Here is an 18,946-nt window from a genome sequence, read left to right on the forward strand (position 1 = left end):
AGAGCTGAAATCAAGTATCAGATTTACTTCTTTTTTTTTTTTAATTTCCTGAATGTTTTATTTACTGCAAATTTTCTCCAGTAGGAAAAGTTGCATTGGTAGGAAACCTTTCTCAAAGTTGAGATTGGATAGCAGAATTGCAATGCTCTCTTTCAAGATAAGGTAACTATAGCATTACAATGAACATGTGAGGTGCCTTCTGCAGTAATCCTACCATTTATTGTGATTTATATTCTACTCCTTTATCATTCCGGTATCTGACTTGTCTTTTATACAAGAGTCATGCATTGCCTTAATGACTGCAAGGTTTTTACTAAAATAACTCCTGGAGCAAATTTCTTTCCTGCTCTACTTGCTATGAATTACTGTTCCATTTAAAATGTGTTCCTTCCCTTGGTACATTGCATTTAGATTTATTATCTAACATTTGTGATATATTTTGTTCTTATCAGCCCAAGTTCTTGTTAAGACTGACATCATTTTGAAACCACTCAGGCTGTTTCTCATTTTCTTGAATTCTAGTACCTCTAGCTACTTTGATAGCCTCTATTTGACTTTCTCTTGTTAACTATTCATATATCAAGTTCATTTATAGGGCAGGAATGCACTTAAAGGAAAACTTTATAAAACAAAGCAAACAACAAACCTGGCTATAAACATCCATGCTGATTTAATTACATAATGGCATTAATTTCAAATTAATGAACTTCCTAGAAATAATTATGTAGTCCAGTGCTGTACCCATGTATATAAATAATTACTACGGTGCCACTGAGTTTACTCTTAAATAACATGTATAGAATTTCAACTGTAATGCCTTAAAAATTATTTTAAGCATCTTTTTCCAATTCCAAAAGATTGTGAGCTGAATTCAGATGTATCCTTCACTTGACAGAATACCCTAATATTCATTGAAGGACCATATTTACCTTATATTTTAGGTAAAAGGCAAGATATTTCATTTCGTTGTATAACAGAGGACCATAGATCCTATTTATCAACAATCAGCTCAGGTTCTCCAATAATTCTTGTGCAAACATTAGTAAAGGAGACTAGTAAGTATTTATATTCTGCTCATAGTCCTTTTTGATATTTAGCAGATTTGTGAGCCTTTATAATAATAACCCCTTATTCAGGAAAATACCCTTTATACATAGATACCTGTCTCTTCATTCTATTAAGTCTGATTTATTTATTCCCTTACTAACAGGATTAATGTCCCCTTTTCAACAAGAGTCCTCAAGGTGGTTTCTAAAATAGATCTATATAAAAGCATAATAAATAAACATTCCAATATAAACTATAAAAAATTAAATAGCAGCTGAGCACCTCTATAAAAAGAAATAGAAAAATCAATACAAATAGCTTCTCAAAGTCAATGAGAATAGAATTGATTTTGCTTGCATGTGAAAGGTAACAATAAAGTGCCAGATATCCTGATAAACATGGATAACATGAATGCCACCACAGAAAAGGCCTTCTCTTTAGTAGACATCCCCTATAGCCATGATGGCGAATCTAGAGAATGCCCTCATTCTGGGGGCCACCAGCCGACATTGGCCGATGGCACCTGGAGGAGGGCAGTCCTATGTGACTGCACTGGGCGGTGGGAGGCCGGTAGGAGGTGGTCCTGCAAGTACCCTGGGCCCATGCCATGTAGGGCTTTATAGGTCAAGACCAGCACCTTGAAGCAGATCCGAAGGGCCACCGGTAACCAGTGCAGCTCACGCAGGAGAGGTGTTGCACGGGAGTAATGGGAGGCTCCCGTAACAACCTGCATGGCCGCATTCTGGACCAGTTGAAGCCTCCGGGTGCACCCCAAGGGCAGCCCCATGTAGAGGGCATTGCAGTAATCCAGCCAAGAAATAATGAGAGCATGAGTGACTGTACAAAGGGCATCTCTGTCTAGGAAAGGGCACAACTGGTGTACTAGGCGAACCTGTGCAACCCCCCCCCTTGTCATGGCCGTCAGATGATCCACCAGGGACAGCCAAGGATCAAGGAGGACGCCTAGATTACGAACCCTTTCAGAGGGAGGCAACAACTCCCCTCCCATCTGCAGAAGTACTATTGCAGAATGTAATGCAGAAGTAATGCAAAAATGCAGAAGTACTATTGGGTCAATAGGAAATTCAGGGTTTGAAGTACAGACAATTCGGTATTCTCCCTGAAAGAGCAGGCCCATCGTCACATCTTGTTCCTTGAGTATCACTGGCAACCCTGTGCAGTAAGGAGTTCATTTATATTATTGAGCACCAGCTGCAACAATTCCTGAGTTAATCAGATCTGTCAAGTTATCCACATCTTCATTACATTCTGTCTTAACAAGGTGTTTTTATGGAAACTCTGGTTGTGCAGGCACTAGGTTGCTAGCTGATGCAAGGACCATATGATGCCCTGTAGTGAAAGGTCTGTTCCAGTTGCACTTGCTTTATTGGCCTCAATTTAAGATCTTGGTGTTAACCTGGGTACCTGAGTATTGATGCCTTCATTAAGTTTCAGATGGTTCATCAACCCAAGCATTTATTACATGAAAATAACTTAATACTATTTTATTAGTACTACGAATAACAACCCCTTCATGGATTACTGCCTTGTTGTGGCAAAGGGGCTTGCGTAGCTCAATGAAGCTATGAGCTATGCCATGCAGGGCCACCCAAGATGGACAGATCATAGCAGAGAGTTCTGACAAAACGTGATCCACTGGAGAAGGAAATGGCAACCCACTCCAGTATCTTTGCCATGAAAACCCCATGGACAGTACCAAAAGGAAAAAAGGTGTGATGCCTGAAGATGAGCCCCTCAGGTCTGAAGGTGTCCAGTATGCTACTGAGGAAGAGCAGAGGGCTAGTACTCATAGCACCAGAAAGAGTAAAGCGACTGGGCCAAAGCTGAAAGGATGCTCAGCTGTGGATGCATCTGGTGGTGAAATGAAAGTCCGATGCTGTAAAGATTTTTTCTCCAGAGAAACCTGGAATGTAAGATCCATGAATCAAGGCAAGCTGGACGTGGTCAAACGAGATGACAAGACTGAACATCGACAACTTAGGAATCGGTGAACTAAAATGGACAGGAATGGGTGAATTTAATTCAGATGATCATCAGGTATACTACTGCCAGCAAGAATCCCTCTGAAGAAATGGAGTAGCCTTCATTATCAATAAAAGAGTAGGAAAAGCAATACTGGGATACAATCCCCAAAATGACAGAATGATTTCAGTTCAAATCCAAGGCAAACCATTCAATATCACAGTAATCCAAGTCTATGCCCCAACCATTGGTGCTGAAGAGGATGAAATTGTCCAGTTCTATGAAGCCCTACAGCACCTTATAGAATTAACACCAAAAAATGATGTCCTTATCATCATGGAGGATTGGAATGCTAAAGTAGGAAGCCAAAAGATAACCAGAATAACAGGTAAGTTTGACTTTGGAATACAAAATGAAGCAGGGCACAGGCTGATAGAATTCTGTCAAGATAATACAATGGTCATAGCAAACACTCTTCCAACAACCCACGAGACAACTCTACACATGGACATCACCAGACAGTCAACACAGAAATCAGATTGACTATGTGCTTTGCAACCAAAGATGGAGATGCTCTATACAATCAGTAAAAACAAGACCAGGAGCTGACTGTGGCTCAGATCATGAGCTTCTCATTGCAAAATTTAGGCTTAAATTGAAGAAAGTAGGGAAAAGCATTAGGTCACTCAGGTATGAACTAAAGCATATCCCTGATGAATATACAGTAGAGGTGACAAATAGATTTAAGGAATTAGATCTGATAGACAGTGCCTGAAGAACTATGGACAGAGATTCACAACATTGTACAAGAGGTAGCAACTAAAACCATCCCAAAGAAAAAGAAATGCAAGAATGCAAAATGGTTGTCTGAGGGAGCTTTGCAAACAGCTGAGGAAAGAAGGGAAGTGAAAGGTAAGGGAGAAAGAAAAATATACACCCAGTTGAATGCAGAATTCCAGAGAATAGCTAGAAGAGATAAGAATGCATTCTTAAATGAACAGTGCAAAGAAATAGAAGAAAACAATAGAACAGGGAGGACCAGAGATCTCTTCAAGAAAATTGGAGATATGAAGGGAATGTTTCATGCAAAGATGGGCATGATAAAGGACCAAAATGGCAGGGACCTAACAGAGGCAGAAGAGATTAAGAAGAGGTGGCAAAATTACACAGAATGATCTTAACGTCCCTGATAACCACGATGGGGTGGTCACTGATTGTGAGCCAGACATCCTAGAATGTGAAGTCAAATGGCCCTTAGGAAATCTGAGCAACAACAAAGCTAGTGGAGGAGACAGTATTCTAGCTGAGCTATTCAAAATCTTAAAAGATGATGCAGTAAAGGTGCTACACTCAATTTGCCAGCAAATTTGGAAAACTCAACAGTGGCCACAGGATTGGAAAAGGTCAGTTTACATTCCAATTCCAAAGAAAGGCAATGCCAAAGAATGTTCAAACTATCGCACCATTGCACTCATTTCACATGCTAGTAAGGTTATGCTTAAAATCCTACAAGCTAGGCTCCAGCAGTATGTGGATTGAGAACTATCAGAAGTACAGGCAGGATTTCGAAGAGGCAGAGGAACTAGAGATCAAATTGCCAACATACGCTGGATCATGGAGAAAGCTAGGGAGTTCCAGAAAACATCTACTTCTGCTTTATTGATTGTGTGGATCAATCCTTTGATTGTGTGGATCACAACAAAGCCTTTGATTGTGTGGATCACAACAAATTGTGGCAAGTTCTTAAAGAGATGGGAGTACCAGACCATCTTATTTGTCTCTTGAGAAACCTATATGTGGGTCAAGAAGCAACCGTGAGAACTGGACACAGAACCACTGATTGGTTCAAAATTGGGAAAGGAATCCGGCAAGGCTGTATACCATCACCCTGCTTATTTAACTTATATGCAGAACACATCATGAGAAAGGTGGGGCTAGATGAATCAAAAGTTGGAATTAAGATTGCTGGGAGAAATATCAACAACCTCAGATATGCAGATGATACCACTCTAATGGCAGAAAGCAAAGAGGAACTAAAGAGCCTCTTGATGCGGGTGAAGAAGGAGAGTGGAAAAGTTGGCTTGAAACTCAACATTAAGAAAACTAAGATCATGGCATCCAGCCCTCTCAATGGCAAATAGATGGGGAAGAGATGGAGGTAGTGACAGATTTTATTTTCCTGGGCTCCAAGATCACCGCAAATGGGGACTGCAGCCAAGAAATTAAAAGACACTTGTTCCTGGGGAGGAAAGCTATGGCAAATCTAGATAGCATACTAAAAAGCAGAGACATCACCCAGGACTGGATTTAGATGAAAAGAGGCCCTAGGCTATTCCACTTATGAGGCCCTTTCACCTACAGTGAAAGTGTAATTTTAATTTTGCTAACAATTTGAATGTAGGCCCCTCTTGATCTTGAGGCCCCCTCTTGATCTTGAGGCCCTAGGCTGAAGCCTAGTTAGCCTATAGGAAAATCCGGCCCTGACATCACCCTGCCAACAAGAGTGCATATAGTCAAGGCTATGGTTTTCCCAGTTGCAATGTATGGCTGTGAAAGCTGGACCATAAGAAAGGCTGAGCGCCAAAGAATTGAGGTCTTTGAACTATGGTGCTGGAGAAGACTCCTGAGAGTCCCTTGGACTGCAAGGTGATCAAACCAGTCAGTCCTAGAGGAAATCAACCCTGACTGCTCTTTAGAAAGCCAGATCCTGAAGATGAAACTCAAATACTTTGGCCACCTATTGAGAAGGAAGGACTCACTGGAGAAGAGCCTAATGCTGGGAAAGATTGAGGGCAAAAGAAGAAAGGGACGAACAGAGAACAAGGCTGGATGGAGTCACTGAAGCAGTAGGCGTGAGCTTAAATGGACTCCAGAGGATGGTAGAGGACAGGAAGGCCTTGAGGAATGTTGTCCATGGGGTCACGACTTCGCAACTAACAACAACTAATAACAATAATAGTAACAGCAATAGCTGTCAACCTTTTGGACAGTCCCATTGACCCTTGGGAATCAGTATTGAGCACTTTGGAGAACCGTGACTTAGGTCTAGATAAGGGACTGTTTCTAATTGGACTGGCCATTTATCTGCAGGAGGAGCTCTCGGGGAGGTGTCCCTCCTCTCAGAAGTTCAGTTATATTAGGTAGTTTATTTCCTCAGAATTGCATTAGGCACCCACACTCACCATCTGGCTGTGGAAGACATATTTTGCTAGGCTTTTAAGTGTTTGTTTTATTTATTATTTACTTTTCAATTTGTATTTTGTACTTTCCATTTTTGATGACCACCTTGTCTATATTAACAATGTCTATTAACAGCAAATTAAACAAATAACTTAATAAATGATTAATTAAACAAATGTCAATTAAGTGTAGAACCAACAACAAAATATTGCAGCTGTGCCCTTTTTAAGGACACTTTACTCCATCCCATCTTTTTACACCCAGACATCCCCAAGCAGGCTTGGTTCCATGAACAGCTGAGAATGATCACAATATGTAATTTCTTTTTGGAATTTTGTTCCTCATGGCTTTAAAATCACATTCTTTCCATTTTGGCTCTTTCTTCAGATGTGTCTATCTGAATATCATCACTAGGCAATAAAGAGGAGGCAGTGTTTTCCATTAAGTTTAGGATGTTTGGGATAGACTTTGTTTCTAGGAAACCATGTTAATTTACGCAAACTATGTTCCTGATGTTGCACTCCTTTTTAATAACACCCATATTAAATATTTTAATAGACTTTGGAGTCTCTCTTAGCGTCTATAACTATTTAACTCTGAACAGATTTACAACTAATAAACAAACAATAAAAGTCAAGAGATGAGAAGACACCCTGAAATAAAACTGATCTGTAAAATCTTTTATTGAGAGGTAGCAACAGGAGAATATTCTAGTTCTGTAACAAGTGTTTGCCTTGTACGTTTATCCTTTTAGTGCAAGTACATGAAATAAGGCAGTACTGTCTGTATTCAGAAGATTTGTCAACTGATCCTATCAGATATCTCCTAAACTTGTTACAGCTAGTATAGCGAATATCATGTGTTCATATAGTGTCTGCTGTAATGTATAGTGTTGCAAGACATGCAACATCTCATGCTTTTATTCAACAACAAACTCTATTTCTCCAAATATTTTGGACTTCAGCCTTACCTTTTTATGACAAGTTCCTGGTTTTCCTGAATTCCTATGAGTGTATTTCACTGGATCAGTTTATTCATCATACTGGTCCAGGGGTGAAATCTACTTACCTTCCTTACCGGTTCGGAAGTGCACACGCCGTGTGGGCGCTCATGCGCGTCACGTACACGCACAGACCTTCTGGGCATCCACAAAACCTGCACATGCACAGAAAGTAAAAAACACATTACTTCCTGATTAAAACCAGGAAGTAATGACACCCGGGCAGATGGGTAGAGCTTTGCTCCACCATCGCTACCAGATCGCTGAACCAACAGCCAAGATCGCTACCGGACCAGGTGATCTGCTCCGATCTGGGAGCATTTCACCCCTGTACTGGCCCTAATTTTTCGTTTTGGCTATTCAACAAACCATAGATAAGCAAACTGTAATTTAGTTTGATAACTAAATGAACCAAATTGTTATTTTATTCCTTTTATCAATGATCAATTGTTATGTATTATAATAAAAAACAAGATTGCTGCTTTTTAAGATCTTGTACATTTTCTTAAGTGAGTACAGAGTTATTTAAATATTTGTTAATATAAGTACTACTAACATAATACTAGACATGATTCTATTCCCTCCTGTTTTAGGGAATCACACATGTTTTGTGTGGTAGCAGTCAAGGTCACCACTAATACTCCTAATCATATTTCTAATCTATTTGCATGTGTATATATATATAAAAAATGTAAGGAAGGAGGCAGAGCTTATTGTGTTAGTTTAGCTTAGAAGCAAAAGATAGTGCAAGAGAAGAAGGAATTGGGAAGAGAAATTGAAGCTGACAAGTTTGGAGAATGAACCTTCACCCTCATTCTACACCCAAGCTACAGATATTCTTCACTATTGCAAATATAGATAGTACCCATTTTAGAGTGTATTTCCATGCACTCCCCACCATCTGATGGTTTATATCAGTAGTGATAATGAAACAGTCTTAAGTGCTGCTAAAGAGAAGTCAGAGGTAGATTCTGTTTTCATTAAGATAGTGTAAAGGCTGTCCTTATCTTCAAGCAAATGGTGGCTGTCCCAAGCAGATTTTGATAAATGTTAGAAGGCAAAGCTGCATAGCTCCTATACAGTCTGCTGTGGAGACAGTCTTTCCGACCATCGACAGACACTGTAATGGTATATGGGAATGACCTTGGGGGACAGGGCAAAGAGATGCAACCAGGGGAACAATTGGATAAAAGGCATATTAGTCCACAGCAGGCATGTGGGTGGGGCGAGCAGTTCAAAAGGGACTCTTCCTAGTAGCTGGGGGTATAAAGGAGATCTTTTTGGGGGGGGGGACTTTCGGATTTTCACAACTGTTAGTGTAACTCTACAATAATGTAGAAATAGCTCATCTGGTCATGCTTCCTATTTGTCTACTTCACAAAGCTAACATATACTAAAGGATATTGTACCATCACCACTGTGAAAATAACTAATTGGTTTCTCAGTGTAGAAAGGAAATATGCATTCCAACTCTCCATGAAGACAAGAAAATGCCTTGGGTTGGCTTTGCTGAATTTGATATGATATGATATGATTCATATCATACCACAGGTTGATACCACATGATTCATCATACCATGGCTGAAGAAGTTATCTCATGTATCTTATGATCCTTCTCCACATGTAATATGAAAATAAATGCTATTGCCTTGCACACTCCATTAAAAACTGTATTATAACCAATGTAATCAATTTCCAAAGGATAAAATGTTTCTGTCCATCATATAAGACCGGACAGAGTTTGTCATGCCCCATCAAAGCAATGTCATCTTATGGGACCCAGAAAATGTACTTTGTGCTTGACCTTAGAACAGCATCTTTCTCCCCCACAGGTCATTATAGCCTTACCCCTGTTGACTTTTTAGGAGGGCATTAAAGCTCTGGCTCTTCTCACAGGCATTGAATTAGGGATGACATGTAATCTGCCACATCAGATGTGATGCAGTGCAGGCTGTTTTACCTCCCTGGTGTAATTGCTTTGTCTTATTTTTTTTCCCTCACTTGTACTTACCTGTTTTTAATCCTCTGTAAGTCACTTCTAGCCCTTAGTATCCTCAGCAATTGATTAAATAAGTCCATTGCCACAGAAATCTATTTAGTATTTAATTTAGAACTGCAATCATTCACAACATTTGGCATATTGGTAGTGGAAATTGTCATATCTACAAACAGATCCTGAAGAATGTACTCATGCCAAATCTCCAGGGTCAAATTTCTAACAATTCAACTCATCTACCTAAGGGGATATTGTGTGTGCAAATCTATAATTTCCAAAGGCACATCAGCTATCATTCTGTTATAATTTTCTTAACTCCATTTCCTTCATTAAGGAGCTAATTTTACTCCCAAGTGGATCATTACCATTTTACTATTTTTGATTAATTTAATTTGTACAATGAAGAGACCTATGTAGTGAATAGGAATTTTAGCTATTCTTAGGAAATTGTGTCAAAGCTAATTGCATTTGAAAGAATTAAAATTCATTCTCAGAGAAGTATTTCAAAACCTATAAGAAGGTAGGAATAGGGCCAGGGATGAAGATAGAGGTGGCAATAGCAATAAGACTTATATGCAGCCTGTAGTGCTTCACATCACTCTCTGGGTGGTTTACAGTGTCAGCATTATTTGCATATTGCCGCCAAGATTGGGTCCTCATTTTATGTATAAACTGCAGTTGTCATTTATGAAATCTAGCAGAAGATGTCTCTCAAATATTTATTTCTGATATTTATTTCTGATAATATTTCTGATATTAAAGGATGCTAAACCTAATCAATATCCAGATAGGGAGGGAAAAAAACCCTGAAGTTCTGTTGCAGTAACTGCCTTTTGTAGCAAAATCTTGACACTTCACCTGGTTTTGTGGAACTTATGGCATATTTATTGTCAAATAATATAACAACTGCGCTCCAAGCACTTGGTTCTTCTAAGATGGGACCAATGGAAAAAAAAACATGAAACGGCTGCACAGTTCTGACCACTTCTGTTGCATATGATATATCACCTGAATCTTTGCATCCATGAGCTGTTTTAACCACTAACAAATGGTGAGAGGTAGATGATGGAAAAGACCTTCATATATTGCATCTGAATCTGTTTCTAATTTGGCATATTGTTCACTAAATGAGTCTCTATGTTTTAGGGAACAAAGGAACTCCTGCTCCCAAGATGTAGTTTAGGAAGAAGTGATAATTTTTTATCCTCATCTATATTCTAATAAGTATTAATAATATAAATGGTTATGGGAGCGACGTGGCACTCCCATGTGACCCCCCTCCTGCGCGAGCTGCACTGGCTCCCGGTAGTCTTCCGGGTGCACTTCAAGGTTTTGGTTACCACCTTTAGAGCGCTCCATGGCATCGGACCGGGGTATTTACAAGAGCGCCTTCTGCTACCAATAGCCTCTCACCGACCAGTACGCTCCCATAGAGAGGGGCTCCTCAGGGTGCCGTCGGCTAAACAGTGTCGACTGGCAGCCCCCAGGGGGAGAGCCTTCTCTGTGGGGGCACCTACCATCTGGAACGAGCTCCCCCCAGAGATACGGAGGATCCCGGACCTGCGCACGTTTCGTCGTGCTCTCAAAACTTTTTTATTTCAGCAGGCTGGCCTGGCCTAACTCTCCTTTTTTAAATTTTTAATTTGTGATTTTATAAATTGGGTGTTTTAATCTGTGTTTCGGCCAAAATATTTAATAATTTTAAGGGATTTTTTAATATTTGTATTATTTGTATTTTATCTTGGCTGTTCACCGCCCTGAGTCCTTCGGGAGTAGGGCGGTATAGAAATTTGATTAATAAATAAATAAATGAATGAATAAAATAAATAAATAAATAAATAATTTTTTTGGCAAAAAATTCCCTGTAACCAAGACAACTATACCGTTTTCCTTTTTCAAAACTGATGCTCAACTGTTGAATTGCTCAGTATTCTTTCAGCACAATGCTTATGTTCTGCTGAAGGGGTCCTGCTGAATTCAAATCTATAACAATTCCTCCATGATCAACAAGAAAAGAATGATGGCACTCAAGGTGTATGGTATAATTTTGATAAGCCTGCATCAAAGGCAGTCTCCTTCCCTTGATGAAGAGGCTGGTGAGACTGGCAACTAGATGTGATGCAGGCAGTCAATCTGCACTCAATCTCAGCCAGATTATTGAAGAGAAAGCAAGGAAGGGATGGGTGAAGTTATAACAGAGAGCTAGTAACTGCAGGGTGAGGGCTCAGAGCAGGACAAAGAAATTGAGCCATCTAGGAAGATTCATGCAGACACTCAACAGAGGAGAGAGAACTAAGGGAGCTGGGGAAGAAAGATACTTTGTTTGACAAAGAAGCATATCCCCCCCCCCCCCAGGAGAATTGATTAAATTCTTATAAAGAATAATTTTTGGTAAACTCTTATTTGGGCCAGCTCAACTTGAAAACTTCATTAATAGCAAAATTTACAGATTACCAACAATTTGCAAATAATAGCCTTACTTAGAGACTGTTCTCTGGCACTTCTGAATAAATGTAACTTGCAGAGATGATAATGTGCTCTAACAGATATAGCTGCTGTTTATATCCAGCATGGATTTAATGCAAGAAACATACAGTAAAGACAAGAGGCTATTCTCTGTGCTAAAGTGAGCAGGATTACAGGATTTTTAAAGGTTCCTTTAGCCATGGAGGAATGTCACTCAACATACGAACCATCAGACAAATATTTATGACTGCTTTCAAAGCAGCACAATAGAAATTAAGAATTGGAGAATGTGGTGATACTTGCCTCTCAGATTGGTCAGACCTCTACATCAGCTCTGATTTCTCTTCAGGCTATGTAAATCTTTTGTCTTATACACCGATTATTTCTAATCTGTGGGCCAAAAAGTTTTGATAGATGAGAATATTTATAGTTCGGAATTGAAATATGGGTTCCTTGGGCTCTCTGAGTTTGGAGTGTCAGGGCATTTATTAATCCCATGTTTGGCTCTGGGACTAATTACCCTGGTTTAGATTAGAGGAGATGAATCGAGGCTTATTCCTTGTTGCAATAATCTGAAAAGAAACGCGAGAAAGGTTTCTAATAAAACTCATTTATTTGTTATAAAGAAAATAAAACACCTCACTAACTAAGAAAAGTTAATTGTTACATTTTGGCAAGCAAGGTCTCCTGCCGGTCCAAGCCGGACCTTGCTGGCAGGAGAACAAAAGAAAGAGTGTGAAGCAAGTGAAGGAATGTGGGTGGATACGGAAACACGTAGTTTACTGATAAGAAGTTGGCAAAGCTACGGAGAGTCTGACAGTCCAGAAATAATGAGCTCAGCTGGTAAATAAAATAACGCAGTGACATGGTGGTTTTCTTGCAGATGTTTCATTACCAAACTAATTAGAGGCTGTGGGGGACTGGATAGGAAGAAACAAGTTCAGGCTGAACCTTAAGTAGACTGAGGGGTGTTGCAGCCCAATTGGAGATTCTTGACTCATGGCTCCTGCTTAAAAATCAGGTGATAGGAAAGTCTTTGCACAAATATATCTTGTGCACCAACTGGGACTCACTCATGCCTTGGTTTGGACTTCCACTTTGGACTACCGCAGTAGATTCTAGATAAGGTTACATTGAAAAACACTCCAAAGCTGCAGCTGATCGTACGGCCATGTAAGTAGTTATGGGCATATCTTGATACATCTGTGTGATACTATGGCTTCATAAACTGCACCGGCTCCAGTGTGCTTCCTGGTGCAATTAAAAATGCTGATAAAGGCCTAGAAATCCCTTCATGACTTCTCCAGTTTACCTTCTCCAGTTACTTCTGCCCACCCCACCAGGTCTGATAGTCATTGAAACAATGGCATCTGATGGAACCTAGGAGGTATGCCTTCTCGGTCTCTGTGTCTGCCCTTTGAAATAGCATTTTTCCTCAGATTTGGATGGCTCTGATGCTAATCGCCTTTCATAAAACATTAAAAGCTTTCCCTCAGGCACTGTGCCAGGAAACTAAGTGAATCACTGTTTAGGAAGTTATTGATGTGGTTGTCTGTGCCACCAAAACTGATAAGTTTCAGTGTTGTTGATATTTTTGTTTATTGAAATCCTATTTTATCCCCCATGAGTGTGTGCATACACACACACACACACACACACACACACACACACACACACACACACAAATTATTATGAAATAAAGATCTCCAGCAAAGGAATGATTCTTATTGTAAAGTCCCCATGTTCCTCCAGGAGATTCCCCTGGGTATATATTAAAACCAAAATGGCCCTACACAATCATTTTCAATCTATAAAACTCAATTCATTTCTGAGTCCCTTCAGGCATATATCTTACAGTTGACCTAATAAGGACGAACTGCCTCCAGAGGCTACATGAGAACATAGTACAACTGTTCCCCAACATTTCAGAGTGTCTAAATTATTGCCACTTTCGTGTCTTCCATTCTGAGAGAAGGTCTTTCAGATCAGCAAAACTGCATTCTTGATTTCCATTTGGACAGACCCTGGAAGGAATAAAATAAATTGCATATCCCATATTTTACTTAAGGATATCAGGGTATTAAAGATTATTAAATACATCCTGTAGCTTTTTTTTCATTATAATATCCAATTTACAGTAATTCCCTGCAGCATATTTGAATGAACCTCTTTATTACTTACCTATCTGACAACATTTACAACATGTACCAATTTATATGGACTCTGGTCAGCTAACAACATAGTAATATCAATTACAATAAAGTAATAATTCCATAAAATGATAACAACGAAGAAAATATATCAAAATTTCTATCAGGGTAACTCTCAATCAGCTAAGGCCCAAGGCATCTTGAAATCATACATGTATGCCAGTTGTACCCTTTACAGGACTGTGACTCATGGTCATCCATACATGAAACCTTTCATAAATGGTTTTCTGCGATACTGTCTGCATAGGGTTGCTTAAAAGCTACTTGGAATGCAGCGGCATAGTAGTTATGTCTTGGTGTACTCATGTGACATCTCAGCTACATGGGTAACATTGCTTATAAGTGAGCTTCTGGGTGCAATTCAAAGTGTTAAGAGGACATTCCTAAAGCACAGGACCCAGATGTGAGTAGGATTGCCTCTCTGAGTTATCTGTGTCCTTCAATAGATCTGATAGGATTGACAGGTTTTGGATCCAATGTATTAAGCCTTATAATCTTGCTAGACACAGAGTAGTTCCTTCTCTGTCACTGTGTCTGCTGGAATTGTTTTAGCACCAAGACAGTTTATGTGCTTTGTTTTTTTTAAATTCTACCCAGTTGATGTTAACTTCAAAAGACTAATCTTAGGATGCAACTTTTTAACATTTTCAGTTTCATCGTGCTTACCCCTATAAAGATAATAGCTAAATAAATAGTATCCAGATGCTGAGTCATTGTCTCTCCTCATGTAACTTTAAGAATATACCAAATAAGAAAACACATTGCAGAATCATTTGAAAACTTCACACAGTTAATTACCGTAAGTACAATTGTCACCAGCTGGAATGAAAAACAAACTATGTTCTGTATATTAGCAGCCAATTAACTTCCAGGTGCTGATCTCTTTGTAGCCAAAATAGTACTAAATGTTACACAAGTAAAAATATTAGCAGGCTTCTCAAGGTGTGATATAATAACAAAAACTCTAGTATCAGCACAATAAAAGGGAGGAGAAGATCTTTAGAATAGTATGTTCAGAATGTTTACTGTACTAAGCAAGGACTGGACTGGGATAGGATAGGGTAGAATAGAGTAGAGTAGAATAGAATAGAGTAGAGTAGAGTAGAGTAGAATAGAATAGAATAGAATAGAATAGAATAGAATAGAATAGAATAGAATAGAATAGAATAGAATAGAATAGAATAGAATAGAATTCCTGAAATAATGCAGTCTAAACAGGACATTTTGTACTAACAAAAGTATGAGATTTCTAAATGCAGATCCTTACATTAGTCCAAAGCATCTATGTCCAACTTAATTGCATATCTGGGGATACCTCAAAGTTTGCAGAAATGCAAACTATCTTGTAAATGGAAGGAGAACTGCAGCAGGCCCATAAGGACAGAGTATCCTCAGTGCTAAGGATTATTGGTTGATAGCTGTGGGAGAATGGGGAACCTAGAGAAGAACGAGAAGGTTAGAGCATGGAGAGTTGTTGGAATTTTCAATTTTGGCTTCAGTGGTTAATCCTGCACTCCTATGGAAATCCGGTATTCATAAGCCTTTAACTATATATCTGTCTCCTATTAATTCCAGTGGGAATTAATAGAATTTACCTCAGTCTGTGTATCTTTAGTTTAGTTTTTTAGTTTATCTCTTACAGGTAGACACTTCAGATGTATAGATTTAATGGTTGAATTTCTTAACTAGGTGATTATCTAGGTGGCTAGATATTTCTGAGTTGAAAACCACACATCTGGATGATTCAGCACAGGTAGTCCTCAGCTTACAACCACAATTAAGCAAATTTATGTTGCTAAGCGAGACATTTGTTAAGTGAATTTAGCCCAATTTTACAACCTATCTTGTCACAGTTAAGTGAATCTGGCTTCCCCATTGACTTTGCTTGCAAAAGGTTGCAAATGGTGATCACATGATCCCGGGACACTGCAACTGTCATAAATATGAGTCAGTTGCCAAGCATTTGAATTTCAATCACGTGACCATAGTGAGGCTGCAATTGTTGTTAATGTGAAAAATGATCATAAGACACTTGTTGTTTCAGTGCCATTGTAACTTTGAACCATCACTAAGTGAACAGTTGTATGTTGAGGACAACTTGTACACAGATTTGGAAGCTATGCTTGTGACTCTCCTCAATAATATTACTGGCAAAATAAGGACACACAAATTAAGACAGGCTGTCTAAATCTAGGTCAGGAAAGGCAAAGAGAAGCCTCTTATAGCTGTTTAAAGGATGTTCTGCCCCAGCTATGGACCCCAAAGAATGCAGCACACACAAAGTCCGTACAAACCTTAGTTTACTAATTAAGGACTACTAATGAACTTTCTAAGTAGTTGTTCGAACACAAGTACAGTTTAAATCAGTCTTTTCTGAACAAGGGCTGTTAATTTAACTTCATTAACAGCCAACAAGAATCCAAAGAATAATAACTCAATTCTGAGGCACAGTATTTCAAATAACCGTAATCTTACTGTGGTTGGCAGAATGCCCAGAAGCAATTTGCAGGAAAACTGACAATAGAGAAACAAGAGCAGAATCAAACATTTCTGGAATCAAGACGCGAAGGAATATGAACAAAGTTGTTTCCTGCAAATTGCATCCGTTGTCATCCTTCCTTAAATAGGCTAGGGGAGTGGCCAATTAGCCCCAAGCCTTACTCTCGAGGAGACCTTCTCCTGAGGAACCACTCCTGCCTTTTAACAGCTCTGTGCGTTCGTGCATCAAGAAGAGGCTCCTCCTCTTCTTCCTCTTCACTTATGGGAGCTTCTGGAGGTTCATTGTCTGACTCGAGCGCCAGCTGCACAGGCTCCTGGTGCAGCACCACACCAACCTCCTTGCTGTCGGAATCAGCTACTAACTCCACAGGCCGCTGACGGGCCTCAACAAAGAAAGAAATTTTAGAAAGTATAAGGATTGTTGCAAGTATTAACATTACTTTTTTTATTTTCAACTATTAAAACATTAGTAGATACCTATGTCCAGTCACAGAGGTAGTTATAATCAAATGTGGTAGAATTATAGTTTGGGTCAATAGTTTTTCAGGATCCACAAACCCTTTAAATTTAAAAAATGCCCCCCAAAAGAAAAAGAAACAGCCAAGATATGCCTTTTTAATATTAACCAACCCCCTCCTAACTAAAGGATTTTTAGTTACTTTGTCATCTATCAATATATCACATCATGGTTTAAATATACATGGCACTTTTGCATGTAGGCATAATATTTAACAGCTTCAGTTTATGAAGTAGCTCAAGTATTGTTGTAAGAAATGTCCATCTGGGTTCAGTTCCAAGTGGGGAGAAAGACACTGGAAACATGAAAGCTGTTTGGAAAGATGGTTTAATGGTGGACAGGACCACATGGTTTGAGGTCCTGGGCAATTGAGCACATGGGTGAGAGAGATTTATACCCTCTCTTGGGCCCCACCTTGGAGCTTCCTGTTCCTGTGTAAGGGCAGGTATCCTGATTGGTTGTCAGACTCTCATGGGCCCATGCAGGGGTAACTTTGTAGGTTGTCTTGAGTTCCAGGCTTGGTTGAATCTTGCTGGGTGATAAGGTAATGAAACTAATCCTATCATGTCCTGAGGGTGAAAGTCTTAATTCCATCACCCTGGAGCTGAAGTGGGGGACAAGGAGCTGCAGGGAGCTGCTTTGTCTTTAAAAACATGTTTCTCCTTTTCTCATCCAGGGAAATATAATATTCTGCCTAGGAGATGGGTGGGTGCTAACTTTCTTACAGTATCCATAAACCTAAGCTTCAGCAGTTCGGGTTTGATGCTCAGATTCAGTGCATCAACTCCATTGAATTGAAACTCAGAGGAAAATGTTGCCAGTTATTGTGCAGCAAGTAGCAAGGTATAAATGGAATCAGTATGAATAGTGTACTCTGAACTGGGCTTTTATCTCGTGGTTACTGTGAAAAATTCTATGCTGTATCTTCAGTCTAATTCTATATTGTGCCAGTACTCGGATAAGGAGATACTTTCTAAATCTTCATAGAGTAGATAAATCTCAGTGAAGTTTTGGCCTATAGACAGAGGCAGTTATTCTTCATGAATGCTTCAAGATGTTGCAATCTCAAGGTTGCCATATACATACACAATGAACAGCTGGGATGCCTTAACTGTCAACTGTTCAAAGTAGGTCATCCATTGATATAGGACAGGGTTCTCAACCTTGGCAACTTGAACATGTTTGGACTTCAGCTCCCAAAATTCCCCTTCCAACCATGCTAGCTGTGGAATTCTGGAAGTTAAAATCCACAGATGTTTAAGTTGCCAAGATTAAGAAACACTGATATAGGCTATAGTAACCAAACCTTGAAAGCTTGACTGTGTTTTCCCTTCCTCCTTCTTCTATCCCAAGGAATTAAGGAGAACCATCTAAGTTTCTTTTTAATGATTTCTTTTTTCACAGGCTTAAAACACATTTTTATAACAATTGCTGCATACTTTCTCCGAAGTTATCTTTGTAGCTCTCTCTATGCCGATGCCTACATTTTGACTCACAAACATAAAATTGCTTTTTCATGTTGTCTCTTTTTATTGTACAGCCTTTCAAATTACACAAAATTGTAGAGAAAACAAACCAATTAGTATCCAATATACATCTAGTGTAGTCAAATCCCTGCCTTTCGATTGATTTACTCCTCTCCTAATTAATCTACCATCCTGAACTTCCCATCTTTCTATTTATTCATTGCTTAATTAGTTCAGGAGCTTTTCAAATTGCAGTCTTCATATCTTGAATTCTCCCCACAGGTATGCAAAAAAACCTGACAACTGTGTATTTCTCTTGAATCCCAGTAAAAACTAAACATAGGACTAAGGTGTACTTTGGACACATACCTATGGTCTAACCCCAGAAAAATCACTGTTCAGCTTTCTTATAAAGCAGATTTAAATTCTACCATTTACCACATGCTGACTTGAATTCATTAAAAAATGGAATTTCCATAACGATCTTCAGTATTGCTTTTCATTGCTGCTTGTAGATTACTGCAGAATTGACTGCTAATCAAGGTAAGATAGAGTAATATAAAAGCTGATTGTCTAATATTT

Source organism: Pantherophis guttatus, chromosome 3 (assembly GCF_059756535.1).
Source record: "Pantherophis guttatus breed Tessera chromosome 3, ASM5975653v1, whole genome shotgun sequence".
Taxonomy (NCBI): domain Eukaryota; kingdom Metazoa; phylum Chordata; class Lepidosauria; order Squamata; family Colubridae; genus Pantherophis; species Pantherophis guttatus.